Raw genomic sequence first — 20,264 nt, forward strand, 5'->3', positions numbered from 1 at the left:
GAAAAGAGCGAAGTGGACGTCCAGCCACTCACCTCCAACCGCTCCCCCCCAACCCCCCCGCCCCGTACCAAGCATGTAAAGAAGCTAAAGACATCTCCCCCCGGAGTGTGTGTTAGGCCGTCAAGGCCACGCTAGAGGAGCCGGTCGAGTCCCCGGCCGCCGCCCTCAGGGCGTCGGCCATGTCCGCTCTGATGGTAGGGGAGTCCGGGCGCCCCACACTGGTCGCTGAGGGCCGCCTCGTTGACCTCCGCCGGTTCCGTCTCTCCGAGGACCTCCACGACGGCGTAGCTCCCTCCTCCTCCGCCGCCGTGAGCCCCAGGACACCACAAATGTCTTGCAAGGAGCGTAGCTGGTGTAGCACTCCGTTCCACCGAAAAATCAGGCGGAAGGGGTGACCCCAAGAGTACGGCGTCTCATGCTCGCGCAAAAAGTCAGTGGCAATCCTAAAGGACCTGCGTTTCTGCAGAGTGATGGCGGAGAGGTCCTGGTAAAGCGCCACCGTCCGCAGTCGGCACGCCACGCACTCGGATGTTGTTCCTCCGAGATCTGTTCTCAAGGTCCTCGGAGTGGGCCTGGAGCTCCACACACTGTTCCCGGAGGCGAAGAACGTCCTGCTGGAGGTGGACTATCTCCTCCGCTCGCTGTTGGCCCTCCGTCTCCACCGCTTCCACACACTCGCCAAGGCCTTCCACCTCCCTGCGCACTTCTCGGACCTCGCTGGCCACCTCCCGCTTCAGTGTCTGGAAGTCCTCCCTGAGGGAGCTGAACAGTTCCTCCATAAAGGCCCTCGTGACGGGTGGCTCCCCTCCAGTCGCATCCGCCGGAGCCCGGGAGGGCCCCGGTGAGGGCTGCGTCCTGTCCCGCAAGTGCTGGGCCCTGCCAAGCATGTCCGGCAGGGTACGGTCCCCTTTCTTCGGGCCTCCTCTTCCAGACATCGCTAGCTCCGCAGTCTGGCACCGACCCAGGCGCTCCAGGGATGCTCAGCCGCCGGCTAGCACTCGACCTGGGTATCCCCCACGAGTGAAGTCGCTGCGTCACAGGTGACAAAATGGCGGCCCAGTCCGGTCACCGTCAGCCGCAAGAGCTTGTGTGAGACAACCAAGGGGGCCGCAGCAGAGGGGTCCCATCAGCACATCCCTCCGGTAGTCAGCCCAGCAGTAGCGGGGATCGCTTGCAACCAGCAGCCAGGACTCCGGCGAAGGGTGCCACCACTGCTCCTTCGGGGACAAAATGGCGGCCGGGCGGAGCAGGCCAAAACAACCAGGCCCGACGAAACCACCGGGGCCCCCGAGGCACCCCACAGTAAAATAAGTTCCACCACCGGCCCCCGTCTGTCACGCACAGGGGCCCAGATGGTCCAGCCCCATCAAGGAGTCCGCTGTACCTCGGCTAGGGGTTAGGGCCTCCGCAGTGCGAGGTGTCGCCGTCACCAGTCTGAGTGCCAGGGCACCTGTCCCAAGCCTTCCACACCGTCGGGTCCCTTCCCGCAAGGCTCCTTCAGTCACCGTCGAACGGCGGGCCAGATCCCCTCCAGATCGCAACTTTCAGCACCAGGCCCAGCCGAGGCGCCCGGACAGCTCTCCAATGCGCTCCGCCCCTCGGGCTCGCCGTCGTCGTTCCTTGGTCTCGATCGAACTTTTTTTTGGGGGGGGTTCCCCCGAGGCGATCCGAACCAAAACAGCACCAATGTGCACCCCTGATGCTCCGCAACGCTCCTCTCCCGCGCTGAGCCTCAGCGGGGGGAGAAAAGCATAAGAAAAGGGCTCTAGCTTGGCCGGGCCGGAGGAGCTACGGGAGGAAGCGTCCGCTCACCCCGCCATCTTGGCCACGCCCCCTGTGTCGATTATTTGAAGAAGATTAAGAGAAAAGTAATAGAGCAAAGGTAGACGAGTAAATCATCAAGTACCAACTCAACTAAATGATCTATCTCCGTATGGGAGGGATTTCTTAGGTTTAGTGTCAATGTGTTTAAGGTGAGGTAAAGGTATTCCTCTCATGTCAGCGTTGAGAAACGTATTTTTCCTCAGAAAACAGGTCAACCGAGTGTAATTATATTGGTGTTATGGGCCCCACCAATGAATGCATGTGAGCAAATTGAATGTCGAGGTAGTTGGTCTGTGCCTAAGGGGGAATTTGACGTTCAGCGCTACTTATGTCCTTTGTGCCACTGAGCATGTCAAGATTTGAATGTTACTTATAAGTCAAGGGGAGGCATTTAATATTGAAGAACTTTTTCCCAGCATTTCTACTGGTACCGCACTTGGTATACTTGGGTGGTAACTGCTGAAAATCTTGCTTTGGGTGGTCATAGTGTAGTCACTATTTTACAGGTATAAAATTTGCTAGTAGCTCGGGATGACTTTCCTTGAGCAGAAGTAGCTCTCACTACAGAAAAGGGTGGAGACCCCTGCAATCTGGAGACCTTTGCTCGGGGGGACATAATTCTCATGGGGGACTTCAATTTAGTCTGGGATCTTGACATGGACACGACACACTCACACAGGGCTCCGGGAGGGGCGTTTGGAAAGGCGCTGCGTTCACAGCTCCAACTAATGGGGTTGATGGATATATGGAGGGACACCAATCCCAGTACGCGAGATTACTCATTCTTCTCTCATTCACACAGGACATATTCCCGTATCGACCATGTTTTTATGAGCCAATCCTTGCTTACTTTATACTGCAAGCCCAATTTCACCCAATCTGCCTGTCGGACCATGCCCCCCTGGAGCTGTTGATCACTTGGCCCAATCCGCCTCCGAAACAAGCTCAATGGTATTTCCCTAAATTCCTCTGCAGGGATAGACTCCTCCACGATGATCTAAGAACGACCATTAGAGACTTTTATGCACTGAACGTCCCTGAGGCTACTTCCCATGCAACTACCTGGGACACTCTCAAGGCAGTGGTTCGAGGTAAGTGCATTGAGCTGGCCACTACTTTACGAGCTCAGCAATGTGCAGAGCGCCTCCAACTGGAGCGAGACCTCACAACAGCAGAACAGACCCATAAGGCCAAATCTTCGGCACCGGACGGCGGGTTACAGCCCTAAAGGGAAAGCTACAGGCCATTTATACCAATAGAGCAGAGAAAACCATCTTACGTCTACAATCTTGGGGTTATGAGGGCGGAAATTAAGTGGGATCCCTGTTGGCTCGCCAATTAAGGGCCAAAGAGGAGAAAGTGTATGTTAAACTCATAGTCGACGAGCAGGGTATCTCTCATAGGTCAGAAGAGGGGAAGGCAGGGGCATTCGAGAATTTCTATAGAACCCTTTACACCTCTGAGCTTCCAGGGACACCTGACCCGTCAGTGTACTTGGATTCTCTAGACCTTCCTCAGGTAGGGACGAGCTCCAATGAAGAATTGGCAAAGCCTATAACAGCTGAGGAAGTACAGAAGGCAATTGATTCTCTAAAACTCCAGAAAGCGCCAGGGCCGGATGGCTTCTCAGCCCACTTCTATCGTACTTTTGCACCGGAGCTCGTTCCCTTCTTAACTATCTTATTTATCATTATTGCCACCACGCAACAGGTCACTCCTTCCATGGGGAAGCCATTGTGGCAGTGATCCCCAAACCGGGGAAAGGTCCGTCGGCCTGTATATTTTACTGCCCAATTGCTCTCCTCAACCTCGATGCAAAAATGTACTCCTGGCCACTCATCTCGAAACCAATCTCCCGGGTCTCATAGATCGGAATCAGTCTGGCTTTATAAAGGGACGTCAAACCCACGATAATTTGCGGCGTATCATCCATATTATTGAAAAAGCTCACAAGAAAAATATCCCAGCAGCACTTCTCTCACGAGACGCGGGGAAAGCTTTTGACCGCGTAGAATGGTCCTTTTTAATTGAAGATACTCCAGCACTTTGGCTTCAATGACGCTTTTATAGGGATGGTGCACGCTAACTATCATTCTCCCAGCTCCAGGGTCCTTGTTAATGGGGTGGCCTCTTCTTCCTTCTGACTGGCTCGCAGGACAAGACAGGGCTGCCCCTTATCCCCGCTCCTTTTTGTCTTAAGCATAGAACCTCTGGCCCTTAGGATCAGAAAGAATCATGAGATCCAAGGCATTCGTTTCGATTCTGATGACCATAAGATTTCATTATTTGCCGACGACGTGCTTCTGCCAGTGACAAACCCTAATGTCTCTCTACCGGCTGTCCAAGGGGAGTTGGAGGCATTTGAACAGGTGGCGCAATTCAAGTTCAATCTGACCAAATCTTTCCTTATGGATCTCACAATTCCAATGGAGGAGTGGCGCGTGATTGAGGAGGGTTCACCGTTTCGCTGTACTAGCCGGGAGATCACTTACTTAGGGGTGAAGCTTACTCCTTGAATATGGGACCTATACAAAGCCAATTTCCCCCCTTTTGTGCGACAACTAAAGTCGGACCTGGGAAAGTGGAGTGTGACCTATATCACCTCATTGGGCAGGATCAATGCCATTAAGATGAATGTTCTTCCTCGCTTACTGTACCTTTTCCAGAGGCTGCCTATTCCGGTGGAGGGAGGGCTATTTGAAGAGTTGCGGTATATGCTTACCAAATGTATTTGGCAGGGAAATCGAGCACGGCTTCCCTATAATTTGCTTATTAGACCTTGCAAAGACGGAGGCTTGGCCTTACCGGACTTTCAGTCCTACTATCGAGAGGCACAAATGAGGGTAATCACGGAATGGTCGCTGCGGGCCTCGGAGAAGCATTGGCTTCATATGGACAGACAGATCACGGGACGCACCATTTGGGACCTTCTCTGGAAGCCGAAGCTAGACAGACCTCTCAACACCTATATTAGCACTCCCACATCTACTATGCTTAAGGTTTGGGATATCCTCACCAACAAACTACATCTCATGACCTTCCCTTCACCTCACACGCCTATACATTTTAATGCTGCATTCCCCCCGTACTATCAGAAGGTGCCTTTGAGGCTTGGAGGGAGGGCGGTTGCCACATGATCTCTCATCTATTTGACAGAGGGGAATTCCTCACATTTCAAGAATGCAAGAAGCAATTTGCACTATCCGCTAAAGAAGAATACCACTACTTGCAGCTGAAACACTGGGTGCTGCAGCCCTCGGTGCGGCTGGCCACCATCAGGGATTTGCTCCCTATTGAGAAATTCGCTCAATCTGGCTCCTCCTCCAAAGGATGTATCTCCTATCTCTATGCGTAAATCCAATTGATAAGTCCTGGAATGGTGCCGCGTTACAAACGCTTCTGGGTCGTTATTATAGGGACTCCTCTGGAGGATAAGCACTGGGAACGCTTAGGGAAAGACATTGTGAAATTCAACTGCTCCATGTATCTCCGGGAAGCATACTATAAACTCATGTACGATTGGTACCTGTACCCTCAGAAACTCCATAAGATTTTCTCCGGCTTGTCGGATCGGTGCTGGAAGGGGTGTGGGCTGTTGGGCGATTTTAGGCATATTTGGTGGAACTGTCCTGTTATTAAACATTTTTGGAAGAAAATCTTGTCCCAAATTAAACTTATCTTATCTTAAGTTGAGACGACAGACACAGGGGGACAAATCAGTGATGTGGCTGTGTTTGGGGGCAGCCAAAATGGCAGTCGCTACAGCGTAGAAGAAGCCCGAGGCCCCATCTTTAACCCAATGGCATGTAAGGCTCTGGAGGGTTTTAGATCTGTGACGCATTACTGATATAATTGAAGACACCAGGAAAGGTTTTGATTACATTTGGTCCCCGCTGGTCTCCTATTTATCGGAGGGGATTCCTTTGACGGCATGTAACCCGCGGCTCAGGGCCCTCAACCTGTTCTTAATTTAATAACTCCATTCGGACAGGTCCTCCTATTGGTGCGGCTATCACCCAAGTGGGGGCCTGGAGCCTCCCCCCCGCGTTCACCTTCTCCCTTCTCCTTTTATGTCTTTTCTTTTCAAGATAGCACCATGACATCTCAGTTAAGGTTTTGTTATTATTTTTTTTCTTAGGAACAATTAAGTTTCCTTTTTCTGTTCCTCTCACGGGAGGGTAAACTGTAAAGTTTTGCAAGAATTTGAAAGCAACTGGCCACGATGAAGCCGTGTCATTTGCCACCGTTAATTCGCCATGGACCTATTGTGAAAGCTGTATCCGTCAATTGATATCTGTATAACGGGGTGAAATGTATTTATGGCGTTTGTTGCTCATGTACTGCACTTATTGCCCTATCTGTGATGATAAACAAAATTCAATAAAACAGATTTTGACATAAAGAAACGCCCCTCTCCTTTATTTCGTAAGAATGAGCAACAAATAACCCCTTTACCAGCATTTAGTCACTAACTACTAACACTGTGCACTGTACCCAATTGTAAAGCAGAAACAGTGTTTAGATTATATCTTAAAGTATCATCAAATGATTCAAACCATATAGACATACACAAAGCAACGTGCACGTTTACTTTGTCCATTTACTGTCCATATAATCTGTGCACATTCTGAATGGGTTTGCAGTATATCGCCTGTCTTCACTTATACTCAAATGTCCCTCACAGTGAAAAAAATGACATCCCAACCTATGCATATTTAATATTTACAACATTATACAGTGAAGTTTTATACCATTAAACTGATTGCAACATTCTCTATATAGTACAAATCCTACAAATATGCCAATAAATCTATAAATTCTATTTTTATTTTTCTTAAAGGGGAGGTGGAGCTCAGTACCGAGAAGACCAGCACCACTTAAAGGCCTGTGTATATTCAACAAGCAACACACCCTGACAATTACTATCACTAATAATCTCATTTACTTTAGTACTGTGAACAAAATCGTACAGAAAATATACAAAGGACATTTTCATTCCTTTTTATCTCTCACATATTTAAAAAAAATGTCTTCTGAAGAAACGCTCCCAACAACTAAGATTTCTTAAGAACACCCAAATCCAAAGCCTTGACTAATATTGAAATCTACCTCTCAGTGTAAAAAATGAGACCACAAACTGTGCACATAACATGTCTGGAATTTGTTCCATCTCTGTTAAGTTAATAACATAATTTTCTACTCTCACCCCTTCCCCACTATTTTCAGACTAAGCAGAATTTGAAAACATACAACATTCTGTTTATCTTGCCGGAATAGATATACAAATCCAAATTAACGCTACAGCAAATTTTCAAAACCATACAGTCTTTTACAGATGACAATTTACATCTTTCCTTAGAGAAAAACTCCTAAACATATATAAAGTACTTGTTTAACAACTAGTCACACCTTTTACATATTTTAGAACCAATAAAACACCAGACTTTACTAACACTGTTATTTAGAAATAAAAAATATTTTAAAAGTTAAAAATATCGCCTTAAATACTTAACTACTACTACAGATGACATAACACACCTTCTTAGTTTCTAACTTACCTTCGTAGTTGGTACGCAGATTTCAAATGTCACAAACAGATGCAATTCTTTCTTTGTCACACAGTACATGTACTGCATCGCTTTCATCAAGGATGGAACCAGTAATGGCACAATTTCCCTGTTGCTCCACACATAAATAAATGTAAAGAACAAATCAAAATGGTTCCTCGATTTTTTTGCATTTCTAATCTTCTCTCTATTGGTTATTTTTGAACTTTCCATATAAACTGATTTTTTTAAGGACACATATAGGTGAAAACTTCAACGTATTGTATCAACACTTTGTAGAACATTCCACGACGCGTGCAGGTTAAAAGTTCATCATTTTTTTTTAAACCTAACGATATTTTTTTGCAACATTTTCTCCAACATTTAACGGCACATGCAGGTCAAAAGTTCACCATTCTTTCAAATTCGAAATGCACCTTCCAAATACAATTAGCAGGTATGGTTGAGCTGAGCAAATTTTATCCTATAATATGTACTCCAAGTATAAACTGCTTTTTTATTAACCAATTACAAAAATGCTTTTCCTCAAAACTAAATCTAAATCTAATCCCTATTGGTTAAGATTTTATGTTAAAAAAAAAGTAGTTCCCCATCTTCAAACATATCTCTTATTCTACGAACGAACTGCATGAGCTACAGACATCTATCTATATCTTCCAGCCATACCTTCAAAATGCTAGTGTGGATTGTAGGACATAGCTATGTTTTCTGGTTCAAGAGGTATGCAGAACAGAGACGGATTGACTTAGACCTAGGTTTACAATATGTGCACATAAAATGGTTTGCACAGAGAGGATTGAAGTGGCATCAATTGCTGCCTTTGGTAAAAACCTGTTTGCATCTCCAACACCCTGACCTCATGATTGCGCACTGTGGTGGTAACGACCTTGGCACATTGACTGGGGTAGGTTTGGAAATGCTTATGAAGGACACCTTTGGACAAATGAAGTTACTTTTGCCTCAAACTGTCTTTCTATATTCCAATATATGCCAAAAACAGAAGTGGAAATGGTCAAACTAATTTTGTCATAAGATTGAAAAATCTAGGAAGAATGTCTACAAAGCTGTGTCTGCATACCTCAGAGACCATAGAAAGGAGTTGATCTACAACAACAACATACGTTTTGATATGGCTGATATCTACAGAAGTGATGGAGTACACTTCACAGATAAGGGAAACCGAGTTTTTCTGAATAACCTGAAGCTGTGCAACCGCACTTACATGTAGCTCCAACTTATAAACACACAGCCTCTTTTTAGAGTCACCTTATATTCCCAATATCGGCTCGCAGAGTGACAGCTGCGGTCCGGCTAGCAGAGGGAGACCTACGGCCCGTCAGGCAGGCTCGCAGAGGAAGAGCTGCGGCCTGTGGGCTCGGCTCGCACTGGGAGAGCTACGGGCCGTTGTCTCGCAAAAGCACAGCAGCGTACTGGCTCTCAGAGGGAAACCTGTGGTCTCACTCGCAGAGGGAGACCAACATGCCAACAGGCCTGATAGCAGAGACACAGCTATGAGCTAACGGGCTGGATCGCAGACGTACTGCTTCGAGCCCGAGCTGCGACCCGACAGGCTGACTCGCAGAGGGAGAGTAACTGGCTGACGGGCCTGCTAGCACAGACACACCTAAAAGCTAACGGGGTGGCTCGCAGAGGTAGAGATGCAGACCCGACGGCTTGCAGACGCAGAGCTGCGAGCTGACGCACTGGCTTCAAAAGGCATAGCCGGTGATGTGGGGAGCGAGCCGCGAGCCTGTGATGTGGGGAGAGGGACCGTGAAAGGGGTATCTCGCACAGAAAGAGCTGTGGTATATTTTCAGTGTTGCCTATGGACCCGATGGCTTGTAGAGGGAGAGATGTGAGCTGGCGCACTGAGGCACAAAATGTCTGACAGCTCGCAGACCCAGAGCAGTGTGCTGACGGACTGACTTTTAAAAGCATAACCGCGAGCTGGTAATATGGGGAGAGGGACTGTGAAAGGGGTATCTCGCGGAGACAGAGCTGCGGTATATTTTCAGTGTTACCTCGCAGAGGTAGAACTACGGACCCAATGGCTTGTAGAAGGAGAGATGCGAGCTGACGGACTGAATTCTAAAATGGCTGCCAACACTTCCTAGTTTCATTCGTTCACAGCCAATCAGCCGCAAGCTTGTGCTCGTAACCCCTCAGCCAATCAAATGTCAGAATTCCCAAATATCGATATCTGTAAAAATTGATATTTCTCAAAAACTACTTAACGGATTTACACCAATAAACAAAAGTGTGCTTTCTGGACCAAGACCTTTCTCCCCGCCAAATTTGGCGTAATTCCGTTAAGCAGTTTGACCTGTAGCCTTGTCTAAAGTTTCCTATGGAAAATGCATTGAAAAAACACATTTTGGGACCCCCCCCTTGACCAATCACCCTCAAACTTTTAGGATAGGAGCTGATCACAACAGAGAAACTTTTTGGGAAATTTCATAAAGATTCATCAAACGACGCCAAAGTTATAAGCACATGAAAAAATGCTTTTCCTATGGAAACGTGGTCCTAGTTATAACTATCAATTGGCGACCGCCTTGGTTCTTGATGAATCTTCACACAACTGTCCCAAAAAAAAGTTCATCCACCTCAGCTCCTTTCCTGGAAAGGTTTACGGGAGACGAAAAAAACAAGAGGTCCAGAAACATTTTCCATGAACTTCTTTAAGACAGGTTATAGCAAAAACTGATGAATGGAATTGCACATAATTTATCAATAAGCTAGATCTTGGTCCACATATTGAGCTTTAAGTAACTTGATGTAAATCCTTTCAGTATGTTTTGAAAAATTAAGGGTCAACAATAATGTAGTTTTTGGCAGTTGAGCATGAAAACAAAAATGGAGCGCTGTGGTTGGTAGAGAGGCCCATTTTTCACTTGAGTTTTTACGCTACTTCTGGACTGAGAGGCTCCTAAGAGACATGTGAGCACTCTGATTGGCTGGCTGTTGGACTTTTAGAAATTAAATATCTGCCATTACGGTTTTACTGTAAAAAACTTGGAGTTGCTGTGGAAATGAAGTAAAAAACTATATAAGGGGGCAGCAGAAAGGTATGCTTTCCTCCAAGATTTAGAGAGGAGGTGTCTATGGGATAACTACTGTGAAGAAAATAAATGTCTATTGTTTTTAAAAAATTTGTATGATCTTGTCAGACTCTCGCCAGATCGTGAATAGTAAAAAGGGATAGGTGAGTTCTCAATCTATTCTACCAGTAGACATGCATAGAGTGGGCCTTGTTATTGGGAGGATGTGTGTAAGACAAACGTACTGTGAAGAGTAGAAGGTTAATGTTTATTTTAATAGATGTTGTGATCTCACGAGAATCTCACAGGATTGAGAAAAGTAGGAAGTAGTAGTTGATCTTATAATAAACACTGTTATGCACACGTTGTAATGTAGGAAGGAGTCTTACTAGAGGTGTTGTTTATCACAGTCTACTATTTACACCAATTCTAGCCAGGGCAAGGGAGTTACACACTGAAGATAACCCATGCTCACCCCCTTGGTAGCTTGGCGTGAGCAGTCAAGCTTATCCCAGAGGTAATGTGTAAAGCGTTTGCGCAGCACACACACAGCAGCGACACACTAGAAACACCTCAAAAGAAACTCCACACAAGGTTATATAAAAAATATCCATAAACACATTAGAACATATTCACAGATGTACACTGTGCCACCTGGCACTAGGTTATACTTTACAGGGGACTGTCATCACCATTAGAACATGTAAGTAATACAACCAACAGTAACTACTGGTACATACACTTAGCATATGCAGAACATTTTAGGCATAACCATCACATATCACATTTGGAGGAAACAACCAGTAATCACTGGTAAAGGTACACCTAGCATAAACATAACATATTAGGCATAAAACACATTAGGCGTCACTATAGGGTCTTGTACCCTACCAGCACCTAAGGTGCTCACAGGCCAACAAGCCTTCCTCGGGGGCCCATCTGGGACTTCCCTGCCATGCCCTATGTCCAAACAGTAAGGGCTCTAAGCTGCCACTGCAGCAGGGTACAGGCCCAACAGGCTGGTACCAGAATTAGGGGTGCAAGGGGTGTAACTCACCCTTGTCTCTCCTGAGACCCAAAACGCTCCCCCAACGTTGCAGCTGCCGTGAACTGGCGGTACTGTTGTGTGCCAAAATAAGCACCAACATTGCCTCCTCAGCTTCCTTACTGGGGCTTCTCTTGTGGGCCTAAAAGGAATGCCCCCATCGTTGCAGCTGCCCGTACTCCGGCGGTGCAGCTGTCAATATTCAGCACCAGCACCACAGTGCCTTGTGAGCCCCACTCACTGGTGCCACTACCAGGCACCAACAATGCTCCCCTCCAGGCCCCACTCACCAGGGCTTCTCCTGTGGGGGGGGAAATCAGGAAGGGTGCAGCCACAAGGAGCCCACGAGGCTCCTAACCTCTGCTGAGCACATGGGGCCCTCCTTCACTGGTTGTACCCGTCCAACCAGAGCTGCTATGGGCCCTCAGGAGGTTCGGCATTGTCGCGGACTCCAGGCCCTGCCTGCAACTAGGAAGGAAACGGTCACAGGGGGAGCCCGCAAGACTCTGCTTCTCCTTTCCCAGGTGTCTGGTGAGCCTGCGAGGCTCTGTCTACCGGTGCAGGCACGCAGGGCTCTTCTCCTCTGCCCGAGGAGCCCCGCCTAAAGTCAGCCAGAAGACTTGCCTGACTTTGTCACAAGAACACGTCAGGCCCTTGCCGTACTGCCCACAGTTAGGCCGAGTCTCCGCCTGACTTCTGGTTTGTGGGGAAGTACGGAGCGAGGTCTCTGTCCTCTTGCTCTGCAGCTGTCGGGCAATCCTGCCCCCGAGTCCCCGTCAGGCTTCAAAATTCCCAGGGTCCAGGAATTAGAGGGCGCTCTCCACGCCGGCTCTACTTTGCTGCAAGAGAATGGGACTGCACTCACGAGTGCTCCCAACTACTCCAAAGAGAGCGTGTTAGGCCCATGTTCAGGGCAATCCGGCTGGAACTCTCAGCCCTAAAATCACGTAGGGCAGAGCTGGGCCCCGGCAGGCCAGAGCAGTTCCTCCCGGCACCCAGCAGCAACACAGCTGCAAACAGGTTCAAAGTAAGCACACCGACATGGGGTCACAGCCCCAGTAGTTATACAACATGTGTCTTTGTTCTCTTACCCTGGCACAGGCCTAAACCAGTTCTGGGGGCACTCCAACATTTCTATGCAGTGCTCACACACCCTCATTTTCAGAGTAGGTCCTTGCACCAGACATACCAAAGGGGGCGGAGCCAGCTTTGTGCAAGGCAGGCACAGACCTATTCAGGGTCAGGGACTACTCATCCCACTACTCCAAATGCATTTCTGCCTATTCAGCTTAGCGCTGACTCCGGAGCCCCACACCTCACCAGTCCCTGTCACTCCAGAGCCAGACATGCAATACACATCAGGCAGGCACAAATACACATAGTACACAAAAATGCCATCTTGTAAAACTGGTATTTCTTAAAATAGTGATAATAAATCTGCTCACACCATTACACAGCATTTGTTATTACTATTCCAAACATACCAAACTTGATCTTGCTGCTCCTCTCATATCAGAAATGACCACTGAAGCACTTATCAGGGAATCCCCAATGCATTCCTATGAGAGTGCAGCTGTGGGAAACCAAAATGACTGTTTGGCGCTACCAGGACATGTCAAGCAATCAAGGTACATGTCCCACCTTTTATACCATGCACCCTGCCCATAGGGCTAGTTAGGGCCTACCTTAGAGGTGACTGACACGTAGTAAAAGAGGCATCACAGATGTGGCAACCACTTTGCGTGCCACGTCACAGTGGCAGTAAACTGCGTGCACAGGCCCTGAAATGGCAGAGGCCTAAGACAGGTTTGAAAGGCTAGTTTGATGGGTGGCGCAAGCAGCGCTGCACGCCCACCAGTAGCATTTAATTTACTGGCCCTGGGTATGTTAGATACCAATTTACTCGGGACTGAGAGGTAAATTAAATACACTAAACAGGTGTGGACCAATCTTACCATGTTTACCAGAGAGATCACACACACTTTATACTGGACATCAGTGCTATAGTGCTCAGAGTCCTAAAACCACCAACACCAGGTCAGAAAAAAGACTATCGGGAAGGCAAAAAGTTCAGGCATGACCCTTCAAAAAGGGCCAATTCCAACAGCTACACACACACCCATCATCTGGAAGAGAGATTTGATAGGAGAGGTCTATCGCTCCACAAACACCTTACTACGTACACCCATCATCTGCGAGAGAGGTCTGAGAGGAGAGGTCTATCACTTTGCATAGACTCTACTATGTACACCTGCCATTTTAGAGAGAAATCTTAAAGAAGATGCCAGTCCATCCAAACATCCTACTACGCACACCTGTCATCTGAGAGAGAGGTGTGAAGAAGAGACCAGTCCATCCACGCATCATACTATGCACATGCATCATCTGATACAGAGGTCTGAAAGGAAAGGCCAGTCCATTCACAATTCTAAGACACACACCTGTCTAGTTCCTTTCCACAACCCACTATATATTACTGGTAGCCCAGAGAAAGGTTTAGAAGGAGAGGGCAGTCTCTCTCCTCACCCTATGCACACCCATCATTACAGAAAGAGGTCTTAAGAGAGAATCAGTCCCTTTACACACACACTTTGCACAGCTGTCATGCAACATAGAGGTCTCAAAGGAGAGATCAGTCCCTCCCCACACTATTCATGGTAGAGAAGACAGTCTTTGCATATACCCTGCTATGGTCACTGATCATCTGAGAAAGAAATCTCAAAACATAGGCCAGCCTTCTAACATCCTACTATGCACACTGGTCACCCTGAGAAAAGGTTTCAGAATGGAGGCCAGTCTCTCCTCACACCTTACTCAGTAAATTGGTCACCTTGGGAAGTGGTTTCAGCAGAGAGTCCATTCACTCTCCACACCCTACTATACAGAGTTGGTGTGCTGATAGAGGTGTCAGTGTACAGCTCATTATCTCCTCACACCCTACTATGAACTCATGTCATAGAGTGAAAAGGTGTCAGTGGAGAGGCTACTTTCTCTCCAAACCCTACTAGTGGGGACTATAAGGTGAATGTACTGCAATGAAGAAAAGTATAAAATGCACCCTCACAAACTTTTACGATCTTGCAAGACTCTTGCTGTATTGTAAATAATAAAAAAAATGAAGTAGGGCTTACAGAAAATCTTTCTCAAGAAAGAGGTTTCAGTGCAGAGACATGTGTGTTAGTACATTCTAATACACACAGCCTACAATAAATAGCTATTATTCATGAAATATAGGTTAAATGTTTTGGCTTGCGAGCATCTCGCCAAAGTCAAAAAAAGGAAGTTTATAACATGAAAGAATCACATAATGTTGTTGTTATCACAAAGGCTCTGACAAGAGCATTTGTACTAATAGTGTGCAAATTTCAATTACACATAGAACTGGATGCATTCCTTGATGTTATTAAGTAAGATCATGTTTCCTTCTGCAGCGAAGTGCCATGGTAATGAAGAAATGCAGAAATCGTTTTACTAACATTCTTCTGGGACTTGTTAATCTTACGGGAAACGTCTTTGGACCACTGCCATGTTTGCATTTGACGTATATTAGAATATAAAAAGGCAGTGTGAGGAAAGAGAGACATCAATGTTGAAAAAGTCTCCTTCATTTGGATTCCAAGTGCAACCCCTGTGATTGTGCCTCGGTCATTGCCACCACAGTGTGCTATCATCAGTTCTGGGTGCTCACAATCCAAAATGTTCTCATCCATTGGTAACAATTGATACTATGTCATACCTCTATGGGCAATCCAAGTGATGTCCAAGTTTTTACATCCAAGATTCTAGTCAATACAACAGTTATTGGCATATTCTAACCCAGTGTGTGAAGCTGTATCCCAAAATCCGGAGGCAATACATGGTACAGTATGGCGATGTCAGTCACATGAGGAGTGCTAAGTAGAATGAGTAAGCTTTAAAAGGAATATGGATCTACAAGTGGAGAGAAAAAAGGGACAAAGGCAAAAATATAAATGTAATGGGTGGATTTTTGGTAGTTAGAAAACTAGGTTACGTTGTGACTAACTGCTGCTTGTGTGGTACACAATTACTTGTTAGACAGGAGGAGGCTTTCTATTGGGGATTTTAAACTGTGCTAAATTCCCACAAGAGTATCACGACTGTCATTAGGAAGCTTCTTCAGGCTTGGAAGAGCTGCTGATGAGAGGCTCACAAGAGATTCTAGAAAGGGAAAAAAAGGGAAATAGTACAAACAACATGGATCATTAAACTATAGGGTAGCTCTGAAAAGAGCTGTTTTTGTTTCAGCAACTATGAGAAAAGTTTGTGCTTTTATTTTTTTATATTTCTTTGTATTTTAAAGCTTTTTTCATAGGGTAGGACAAAAACATACAACTTGAAGTGTGAAACAAACACCAACAACTTCTCCTTCAAACAAAAAGGAGGAACATTAGGAAAAAACTGCTAAAAACAAAAAAAGCTACTGCCTAGGGTGACATTTATGATCTTGAACAAGCTTTTCCTGGCCAGGCCTGCTTGTCTCTGATGAAAACATGATCTTCTTATATAAGCAGTAAGATAGTGCTTCATTTAGGTAAGCAGTAAAAACCTGCATAGGCATAGTATCCCGAGAAGCAAATGATGTTGAGGCCCCCAAAGAGTTGTCTAGCTCTACAGCACGAGCCAACTCTGCCCGAGCAAGCCTTTGCAGATGCATAGATCGGTGGCACCGCCGTATGCCTGTGGTACTCATAACATACTGTTTATTTCTGCTCATCCAGCTGAATTCCTTTGCAGAACCTTTCTTGTCACCTGGCCACATTTGAAAAAACTGCCACACTAAGGACTCCTTGGGATGCTAAGATGGCTGAGCTTGTTCGGCTGCCAGTTGGTAGCTAAACAGGAAATAAGAGCAAGCCGGGTATGTCTCCCCGCACCAAAATCAATAGTATTGGTCTCAGTTTCTTCAGTGCCAAGACCACAGCAAATGATTCCTTTTCAACAGCTCCCTACCTCTGTTCCCTGGAAAGACTCACTATAGACTTGTGTTTGGGGGGTGAACAAGACCTTCGTATTGTTCTCTGAAGTCGGGGCTTATTGATACTGCCATTTGAATTTGTATGTTTTTATGCTTTATACCTGGGAAACTGCAGGATTCAGTTTTTATTCATTGGGTTCTTGCACTCGCACTTTCAGCCCGTCATGACACACACATATGCCATTTTTTAGCACTCTAGTGTTCTCAGGCTCATTCCCTACTTATGGGATCAGCTGTGCAGACGTGCAGCAGGCGTGCCAGTGGCATGCCGAAGGTGTGCCAAAGGCAAGCCGGTCTGCACCCGTCCCCACCTGATCGAGGCCAGTGGCCATATCCCCTGCCCATTTTTCTGCAGGTAAACCCATTTACTCCTCAGATCAACCTTTACGACTGTGGGATGCTTTCAATGGAAAATGTTTATACTCCATGTCCCTAGTTAAGGATGACTCTATTTGTTCCTACTGTTCTTTTAAGCTCCGTTCCGTCCCTAAATACCAGGACAACTCGCAGATCCCTTTACCGTACAAAATGTTTTTATTACACTGCAGATCCTTATCTAAACACTCCTCAGGAATCTTCATTTTATTACAAGAAGAACATCCTGATGCTTTGTTTTTAACCAAAACTTGGCTTACCAATGATTCTGATCCTGATCTTGTGCAATCCCTCCCCCCTGGGTACTACATTCAGCGGAAAGAATGCGAAAAAGGGAAAGGTGGAGATATTGCATTGTACTTAAAGATCGATTTATATGCTGTATTGTATCCGACCCCCTACCTGATTGTGAAAATATTTCTTTTGCAATCATGTTTTCACCTATTCATACCTTTTCAGGTATCTTAATCTATCGTCCCCCTGGAGGTCATGGACAACTTTTATTATTATTATTATTGAACTTGTAGCGCGCACAGCTACTCCAAGGAGTGTTCCGGTGCGAGCCTGAGGGGAGGTCGAACTTCAAAAGACATAACTAAAAGAGAAAGGTTTTGAGCTTTTTCTTAAAAGTCACAAGATCTTGAATGCTACGTAGGGCCAGCGGGAGGGTGTTCCATGCCAAAGCAGCTTTCCGAACAATGGAGCTCCCGCCAAGCCTTTGACGATTGAACCGGGGGGTCTGAGCAAGCAGTTGTGAGGAGGAGCGCAACTGTCTCACCGGGACATAAAAGGAAAACCTCCTCTGTAGATAGGTGGGCCCTCGGCCATAGAGAGCACTGTGGGCGATAGTCAAAATTTTGAATTTTAATCGAGCTTCCACCGGAAGCCAATGCAAAGAACGCAGATGAGAGCGCACACTGCTCCTGCTTTTCAAAATTCTACCTAAAATTTCTGTCATTTTGGCCAGTTCCCCCTCCAATTTTATGCTGTTAGAGGATCTTAATTTACAGATAGATGAGTCCTCTAACTCAGTTGCTTCTGATCTAGTACAAAATCTGTTAGGGTATCAGATTAAGCAAAAAGTTCACTTACTTGACCCAATCTTCACTAATAATGACAAGTTACTAGTGGGGGATCCCATTCCCTTGCCCTGGTCAGACCACTTCCTGATTCCTTTGTCCTGGGATGCTCTGAGACTACCTACCTCTATTGGCACGGTCAGTAGTTGAGAACGTATGTGGTCCAAACTCCCTCTAGAACAGTGGATCTCAGTTCTTGAGGACACCAGGCCTACATTAGATTATAACCCTAAATTTTGCTAACAAAAAATTTTACCATTGGATTGAGTCCTCTTTGGACTTAGTTTTCCCTAATAAATGCATTCACAAAAAATGTAGAGATAACACTTCTCCGTGGTACTCTCCTAAGCTCCGTGAGTATAAACAAGTCTATAAAAGACTAGAAAGGAAATGGGGAAGGGATTACAATTTATTAACCAAACAGAAATATAGGGATGCTATTAAACTTTCCCAATACAAAGTTAAATCGGCACAAGCAGCTTACTATGAGGAAAAAATCAACCTAGCTGCTAGCTCCCCTCGGGAAACCTTCCGTATTGTGAAGAATCTTCTCAAGCTATCCTCCCCAGAAGGTCCTTGTAATGGTGCTCATGCCATAACAAACTGGCAGAGTTCTTCTTTTACAAAATAATTCAGGATATATCTATCACCTTTTCTCATTTCTCATGAGATGTATATGAGGACTTTAGTAAACATTTCTGCCCTAGTAAAATCTGTCTCTCCCAGTGACCCAGCATCCTCCCATTTTCTGAGTCAAGCTGCAGGAGTAGGTCTTCCAGCGATACTCGAGCTGATTAACTCATCTATCACTGCTGGCCTAGTACCACCACCCTGGAAATGTGCTATGGTGAAAGCATTGCTCAAGAAGCCTAATCTAAACCCCGATCTCTTGGGAAACTATTGCCCTATTTCCCTCCTTCCGGGGACTAGCAAGATCCTTGAAAAGTATGTTAATACAGTTCTTTCTAAGTTTTCAGAGTCCCACTATTGAATTTATTTATACAATTTATAAAGCGTGCAAATACCCGTGGGTGTCTCGGCGCTAAGGACTGCAAACAGGAACAGAGACTATAGGCTATTGGCTGAATAGCCATGTTTTTGTCATTTTTCTGAAGGTGAGTACGGTCGGGCTAGCTTTGATGAGGATTGGAAGAGAATTCCACAGCTTAGCCGTGGCGACAGTAAATCTATTGTAACCCCAAGAGGCTGTCTTTGTGCGGGGGACCCTTAGCAAATTGGCTGTGGATGACTGTACAGCCCTATTAGGAATGTAGGCACCCAGGGCCTCCTTCAAGAACAAAGGTCCGGAGTCACACGATGCTTTTTATGCAATGCAAAGGGCCTTGAACTTCATGCGATGTTTTATCGGGAGCCAGTGATACTGTCGCAATATGTGAGAGATAGATTTGTATTTGGGGATTCCTGATAAGATTCTAGCCGATGAATTCTGGACCAAATATAATTTTTAAAGATTTTGCTCTGTGTGTTTATGAAGAGACCATTGCAGTAGTCAACGGTTGACATGACTAAGGTGCTTACTAGGGTCTTTCCGGCATTGAGTGGTAAGAAAGGTAAGAGCTTCTTTATCATTCTAAGTTTATAGAATGAGGATGAGACCACAGTGTTAACATGAGGTAAGAAGGACAGCTTGTCATCAAATATGACGCCTAAGTTTCTTACCTTAGATACCGGGAGCGGAGGGGGTCCCAATGAAAATGGCCACCAGGAGGAGGACCAGCTTGGCAGCAGTTTGCCAAAAATCATTACCTCTGTTTTCTCAGAGTTTCGTTTTAGGCAATTGTTGGCCATCCAAGTACTGATTGCCAACATGCCTTCCTGGAAATTGGTTGCTACTGCCCCTCCATCATTGCACACTGCAAGCACTAATTGTGTGTCCTCAGCAAAGGACCTAAGACCCATCCCGTGCGCTTTGATGACTCTAGCCAAGTCCGACACATAGATATTAAATAGTGTCGGGCTTAGTGAGGATCCTTGTGGTACGCCGCACGGGAGGGTGAATTGTGGAGAATTGAAAGTGCCGAGACTCACTGATTGGGTGCAATTAGTGAGGAAGGAGGAAGACTCTGGCTGTATGTGTTATACCTATGTTTGTGACATGGTCGATCAAGGTAGCATGGTCGACCGTGTCAAATGCTGCTGAGAGGTCCAATAATATAAGAACAGCAGCACCTCCCTGATCCAGAATCATTCTAATCTCCTCTGATGCCTTGATAAGCACAGTCTCAGTTCCATGGCCCTTGCGGAAACCAAATTGTGTGTCATTCAGGAGATTGTGGTCTTCGATGTATTTGGAAAGTTGGGAGTTCATGACCTTTT

The 20,264-nt window shown here is 46.1% G+C and overlaps 1 pseudogene; it reads left to right on the top strand.

Moving 5' to 3' along the window:
- The window catches only part of LOC146853858 (uncharacterized), a 93,972-nt pseudogene that overhangs the window by 71,092 nt on the left and 2,616 nt on the right, over window positions 1-20,264 (top strand).

This window comes from Triturus cristatus, chromosome 4_1 (genome assembly GCF_964204655.1).
Source record: "Triturus cristatus chromosome 4_1, aTriCri1.1, whole genome shotgun sequence".
NCBI lineage: Eukaryota > Metazoa > Chordata > Amphibia > Caudata > Salamandridae > Triturus > Triturus cristatus.